General features: G+C 39.5%; 1 long non-coding RNA gene across 1 annotated transcript; it reads right to left on the bottom strand.

The window, feature by feature from the left end:
• Window positions 1-2,114: 2,114 nt before the first annotated feature.
• Window positions 2,115-7,163, bottom strand: LOC104941510 (uncharacterized). Its single transcript, XR_797905.1, has 2 exons — window positions 7,112-7,163; window positions 2,115-6,299 (listed from the first exon to the last, which is right to left on the bottom strand). It is a non-coding gene; the product is annotated as an uncharacterized lncRNA (long non-coding RNA).
• Between the last annotated feature and the right edge of the window lie 536 nt (window positions 7,164-7,699).

Here is a 7,699-nt window from a genome sequence, read left to right as displayed (position 1 = left end):
CGGGCGGCAGCGTTTTGAACCAGCTGCAGACGGTGAACAGAGGCTTTGCTGAGACAGGTGAAAAGTGAATTACAGTAGTCTAACCGGGATGATATGAATGCGTGGACAGCCATTTCAAGCTCTGCATGAGACACAATGGACCTGAGTTTAGCGATGTTGCGGATGTGGAAAAAACAGTTGCGGGTCAGTGAGGAAACATGTTTGTCCATGTTCATAGCCTGGTCGAAGAACACCCCAAGATTTCTGATGTGGGGGTGAACGTTGGTGGTGAGGGGCCCCATTAGGTTTTTTACCTTGGCTGCTAGGGAGTCTGAGGCAATTATAAGTACCTCTGTCTTCGCCGCATTTAGCTGGAGGAAATTTCTCCCCATCCAGCCCTCAATGGCAGCTAGACAGTCCAGTAGGATGTTAATTTTCTGCATGTTTTGCGGAGTGAAGGACACATACAACTAGTGTCACTAGTACGGTCAGAGGGCCACTAGTCAATCAAAAAGCATACAAGTTGGGACTTTGGTGCCACTAGTGTTGCTCCTGGCGTCACTAATAAGGCTTATGTGGTAACTAGTCGGACAAAAGCATTCGGTGCCATTTATGTCCCAACACATTATATCATATATTTTGTATTTAAAAGGTCTAATGCTTATTTTTATCATACAATTCTAAATAATTACTCTGATTTTAGCACAAGTAGGCCAAATTGCTGTGTCCCAAATCATGTTTGCTCAACTTCTGTAACAGATATAAACATTTTTATTGTTTAAAGTTTTAAAAAAGTGTGTGTCCCCTGTTTGAATGTCCCCCCTGTTACTCTGATTGGAATCCCTCTGGACACGCCCCTTTACTATTATAGTTGACTCAAGTCAATGACTTGAGTCCATGATTCAAGAAGAAGGATACATTTTGAGTGGGAAAATCATCTTCAAGAGCGAGAGTGTATGCAATTCTTCCTTCAACGTTTTTTAAAATGTTTTTTAAATAACTTAACTGTTGGGGTAAAACATAACATGTCCACCCATATGCTCACTTTTAGTGGAAACTGATCATTTTTTTTACATTTAGAAAATATGGTGAATATAACTATCAAATACTGTATATGTTTCTGTTGTCACCAAGTGCTAGCTTGATTATCATCACACATGTAGCAATAGCCAAGTTTAGCATACAATGTCCACCCTCTTACCGTCCACCCTGTTACTATTTTTCACATTAACAGGGTGGACACACAGTAACTGGGGATGTTAAAAAATAAATGTTTTAAACATAATATCCTGAGCTTGACCAAAATATTTTTCTGATACTTTAACAAGCCATCATTCAGATAACATTTTAAAAAACTTGGAAAATGATGTTTTTGATTTTTGATTAACCTAGCTGAAACGGCACCGAATGCTAGGAATGACCAACTTTGCTGAAAAAGAGTGACTAGCATAATGTTTTATTTAACTAGTAAAGCAGAGTGCCAACTAGTGTAAGCAGCTGCCGTCTGATATTAAGGATATGGAATAAATACTCAAATGGCTTGCCATATGCAGGGCCCGCCTCCTCTGACCCTTCACCTCCTCGCACATTACTTCTAAGAAGTTGGGCGGAGTTAGGGACGGCTAGAGCAGACCCCCCTCTAATTGATAATCTTTCCATTGAGCCTAACCCATATACAGTCTACAGCCCAACCTCAGTTCACCATGCTGTCTCATCACAGATTTATTTTAAACCTTTTATTGGCAATAATGATTATTGTATGAGTAGATGTGCCTGTGACCACAAAAGGGTAAACTGTAGTGATTGTTTTGCAAACATTAAAAAAAATCTAATTTGTACCTAGATTTTGATAGTAATGATTATTCATCCACCTTTAAACATTGTGTGACGTGTTAAGTAAAGCTTAAAATGACAGCCTGCCTTAAAGACCAGCTTTTATTTTATTTATAATTTGTTGAAACATTGTCAGATATGTCAAGAGTCGATCAAGCTGCAGCCTGTCACCGTGTTCATGTGTAAATAAAGCTTTATTTTTTAAAAACATGCAAATCCATTCATAACTCAGACTCAGTCCCTCTTTATACACGTATCTCCGAGAAGCAGCATCAGCCTGCTCCTCAGTAAACCCTCTGTGGTCGATATGGAAAATGTTTATTTTTACATTAGCAAAATACCACTCAGAAATGGCATACTCTCTGATGTTGCATTGCAATGAAAATAAAAACTAAAAAGTATAGGCATGACATCAGTATGGCATAATGAACGCAATGCTATATACTTGATGTATATACACACATGTCTGTTACAATTGTAACACTGTTCAGAGTCATCGGTGCTAAACAATAGCACTCATGCATCCTCACACATCTTTAAAGGTGCGATCAGTAGAGATGGCTCTCCAGCAGATCAGATCCATTCATGTTTTCACAGTGCTCTTATTAGGACATAATAAGCTGTGGTGAGCCGACATTTGTCACAGCAAAAACATGAGCTAGCTTACTGTATGTCGCTCACTGCATCATACTGTAGATCACTTATTATAGAGCCAATATAGTCAATATTTAATCAGTCATTATGAAATAAATATTATTAATAAATACAACCAAAATATCTTACATTTAAATAACACCGTTTTAAACTGCTTTTAATAATGAATACAACATGGAATTATATCCATTCTGATGTAAAAATGCCCTTAGCAAAGTTGTATTGTGACAGGTCAGGCAGAGCTCTGTGATTGGCTGTTGCTTGGGTCTGAATGAGTAGGCAGCCAATCACAGAGCTGGCTCTGTCCATGGAATAATTTCACGTTATAATAATAATGCTGTGTTTTCAAAATGTATAGTTTAGCAATTATAGAAACATGATCCTAATTTGTGACTTTTAACCAAGTGTAGATATGATGCGTAGCCCGGGGAAATGTAACATTCTCAAAAGGTTTACAAAGTAGGACCACCGACCGTGGGATAGATCTGAAGGAGGATGAGTGTCAGGCAGCATGACATGGTTATGTGGAAAGAGCCACATTGTAATGTTTATATATTGCAACTTTAACATTAAGTGGTCAACTTCAGGTTTATCTCCACAACATTGTTTGTTTAGCAAATAAAATACATAGATAAAAAATGAATAAATAATTTTATTTTAAATTGAGACAAAGTTAAGCAAGCTTTATTTGTTTTGCCTTTGTTTGCAATGTACAATGGTCAGTCTCCCCATACACTCACTGTGGCTATTGCTTGAGCCTGAATGAAAGCATACTAAAGCTTCCTCTCAGAGACCAACAGAAAGCAGAAGCCCCTTCCTTTTTGGGATGCACTTGTGGTAAAGGACTAGAAGAGTTACAATGAAGCCCACAACACTTAAATACAATAATACCAACATCTTAATTCATCTTAAATAATATATTATATATATTAAACAATTTATGGGTGACATAGATTTAGTTTCTATGTAATACTTTTTTTTATCAAACCCGCATAATAAACATGCAATGGCATTTTTTCTGAGATATTCTTGGAGAATGTCTAAACAAAAAGAGTAACTCTCTTTGCTGTATTGCATAAGATCATCACCACAAAAACGAACAAATCCCACAAACCATTCTGATTTCAAATGTTTCCAGGACAGCATTCGTTCAATTAACACACTGCCAATCAGAGGAATGCTTCAGTGAACATCAATAGAAAGGATCATTATAATCATATCATTCATGGCACACCCAACTCCTATAGGGTTACATGTTGTAGTAATGAAATGTTTCTCATGGAAGCTTCTACTTAAACTCTATCAGTAATCTTTGCTGATTTGCATCGAGGGGTGGAACAATTAAAATACAAAGTTGAAAAAAAAGCATAAAATCCAACACGTGTTCCTGTATGAGGGTTATGTCTCCATGTTGATTCCTATATTGCTCGTGACAGGATGTATACAGTTTGTGTGTCTGCAATAAAACAAAACCAAGCCTTGAGGATGAGTCCATCTGTAAAGTGGTCGTAATGGCAGCATCACAAATAATGTAAACTGTTCCCCGGCAGACCAAACACGTATTGTAACTCAGTTAGAGGTGCTTCTAATATTTAATCATACTCATTTATATTCATTATTCGCAGTCATTAAATATTACAAACACCAAAAGCAGCAACAGAAACGTCTGTCTCCAAAATGATACAGTTGAATCAACACCTCTAAAACTCTTTAACAAAAAGTGTTTTGTACGAGCTGATTAAACGCCTTCATTTAGCTAGCTATAGCTGATTAACTGGCAACTGTGAGTGTCTCTAAAATCCAGAACTTTGCATGACTATTAAAATGTCATCTGACAGACTGGTATAATAAAACAGGATTTAAATGTTTCAATTGTAACACCTCTCTTTGCACTGCATTACATGATCTGAATGTGTTGTTAGATTCCATGTAAACATGTTGAAGCTTCCTTGGGCAAGATACCAGATTGCTCCTGATGGCCACCATTGTGTGTGTGTGTGTGTGTGTGTGTGTGTGTGTGTGTGTGTGTGTGTGTGTGTGTGTGTGTGTGTGTGTGTGTGTGTGTGTGTGTGTGTGAGAGCAGGTGCACCTTGTATGGCAGCCTATATACATGTGAATGCTGAGTTGAATCTTTGAGAGGTTGAATAATTTCCCGTTTGCAGTGAGTCCACTCCCCATGAACACCATGTGGACTCCTCAGTCTTTACAATCACTTCCTTGAAGCTCTTTGACATTCCTCTGTCTCCTGGAGCTTGCATAACTCGCATAACTCCCCCCCCCCCTGCTGCTTTGTTATTGCTTTTTATAAAACCTAACCATAATTTGATTACTAAATGTACGGAGCAAGCCCTAATTATGTAGAATAGATTGAAAAAGAGGCGCCTCTGGTCACACGCAGAGGCTTTGTGATCAATAACAAACAGAACACATGCTGAACATGTATCAGCTGTTGAGCCTTGACCAGCAGTGACACCAAAGGCTTGTGGGGGTGTCAGGTGTGATAATGGTTGGACGGACACACTTTCTAAGTCCAGGCTTATACCAAGGCAAACATCTACTTTTGCAAGCTCAGATTTGGTGACATTGATTTATTTCTGTGATCTTTAAAAAAAGATGCAGATAACTTGCTGAGGAGGATTGTGACTTGCTGCTGAGGAGGATTGTGACTTGTTGCTGAGGAGGATTGTGACTTGCTGCTGAGGAGGATTGTGACTTGTTGCTGAGGAGGATTGTGACTTGTTGCTGAGGAGGATTGTGACTTGCTGCTGAGGAGGATTGTGACTTGTTGCTGAGGAGGATTGTGACTTGTTGCTGAGGAGGATTGTGACTTGTTGCTGAGTTTCAGCTCCACTGGACAAATGGACTGTTGATTACGTAGCTTGCGATGTAAACACTGAGTGGAGGGGCGCTTCTTTACTTTACTTAAATCCAGTACAGTGGCCCTGTGAGGAGGACCAGGATGTGCGGGGGGTGCTGACGGAGGTGTAGATTCCACTGTGCAGTCATTGTGGAGACTTTGACTTTGAGTTTGATGGTGTTTGGATTCCAGACCTTATTCTCCCTACCTGACATGTAGCACAAACTAAAAACACTTCAGAGTTGAATCAAAGCACTCACCTCTAAGACTAAGGTGGACACACACTCTCCTCAAAGTTGTGATTATTGCAGAGCTGTTGTGTTGGATTACAGCAGGGTTGTACAGGTGTTCCTTTTTTAACGTCCACCCCCTGTCCCTACATGCAACGTGCATTTTACACATTAGTGATAAACTCGTCATACTAATGCCTGCTCTCTGTTTGTCAATAATTGTCCTTCAGGAACAATCGTCCCCCACTCTCCTCTGTCCCTTGGTCCTTCTTTTTACTCGTGCTCCTTATTCCTTAGTATTTTTTGCTTGACACTGTGAATGTAGAACAAGATCAAGCCATAATCCTTGACGTGCTACCAGTCACATTCTGTACAGCATATACTCTAATATTTTCTATGTACAACGTCAGAGTTCAAAGCATTCCAAAAAAAGTGTGCTGGGTGTTGGGGCAGAGATGGCGAGTTGAGTGTCTGGATGAGGAAGAGCTGTGAGAAAGGCTTGGGGGGGTCCTGTAGAGTAGATCCTATCAGAATGTCAGAGTAGAACCCTTCGTCAGTAGAACAGGGGCTCCGTGGAGCGCAGTAAGAAAGGTTTGAGGAGGCGAGGGCCTTCAGAGGTTACAGTCTGAAGGAAGAGTCTGAGCAACAGGTCAGTTCAGCTGATCCTCGTACTGCTTCCGGAAACAGTCTCCAGCAGGGAAAAACTCCCAGCAGCGCTCCTGGTACATCTTCCATACGTAAGACTCCTTCAGGACACACACATGGGAGGAGGTCAGAAAGAACAGTGTTGGAAGAAGTACTCAGATACTTAACTTGAGTTAAAGTACAAATACTATGGTCTTAAAATACCCCATTACAAGTAATAAGTCCTTATTTCAGAATGTTACTTAAGTAAATGTACAGAGCATCAAAATGTACTTAAAGTACAAATAGAATGACCTATTTCAGAATGAATATAGTATTAACAGATAAATGTAACTAAAGTATTACAAGTAAAAACACAAATTTTGCAGAATGGATTTTTTCAAATTATTATATTGTTATGTTTTTTTTGTTTTCCTGTTTTTACACATAAGGGCATTTTAGTGCTGTAGTTGGTCCAGTGGACCAGCGTAGATCAGTAGCACAGTACTGCATTACACCATCAGTATATCATGTCTCATATAATGTGTTTTTATTTGTCCAAAGTAACTAGTAACTATGTGTAGTGGAGTAGAAGTATAAAGTAGCATTAAACATAAATAATCTTTTGACCTATTTGTATTTTACTTAAGTACAATACTTGAGTAAATGACTTTAGTTACTTTCCAGCCCTGGGAAAGAGTACCATTATACATCATGTCAGCTGATGAGGTTAGTAAAGCAGAGTGAGCTTCAAACACTGAGCCATTAAAGGTCCTCAGTATGCTTCAAGCTAACTGTGGAAAATGTTTTGTGTGTACCACATGGCAACACTGATCCATACCAGCGTAGTTCAGTTTGGAGCTGAGCTTTACTAACCACATCACATCACAGTAATGTGTGTTCACTGAGAGCAGTGGAGAAGGAGCTGCTTTACCTGGCCTGTGTGCTCTGTTTCATCTTTGTTGATGAGATACATCACAAAGAATCTGAAACACACACACACACACACGCACAAACAAACATTAGAAAAACATATTCACTGACAATATTATTCCTCACATGCAAAAACACACAAGAAACATAGGATCCAAAAATCTAACATATGGGGAAGATAAGGTAGTAAGTGGACAGAGGCTGGGTTTGCATGTTATGCTATGAAAAAGCATGTATGTGTCATCACTTTAAAATGTTAAATACAATTGAAGCAGGGACCAATGGAAACCCAGCATTTGTTTAGTCTTCCAATCAGGGGTGATCCATAAGGCAGCTATAATGATGTTATAGGCACACACACACACACACACACACACACACACACACACACACACACACACACACACACACACACACACACACACACACACACACACACACACACACACACACACACACACACACACACACACACACACACACACACACACACACACACACACACACACACACACACACACACACACTCTCAAACACAGACACTCTCAAACACACACACCCACACACACACACACACACACACACACAC

Source organism: Notothenia coriiceps, unplaced genomic scaffold (genome assembly GCF_000735185.1).
Source record: "Notothenia coriiceps isolate Sejong01 unplaced genomic scaffold, NC01 NC01_scaffold00003452, whole genome shotgun sequence".
NCBI classification, from domain to species: Eukaryota; Metazoa; Chordata; class Actinopteri; order Perciformes; family Nototheniidae; genus Notothenia; species Notothenia coriiceps.
The sequence above is the reverse complement of the archived record's forward strand: the minus strand, read 5'-3'. Positions and strand labels throughout refer to the sequence as shown.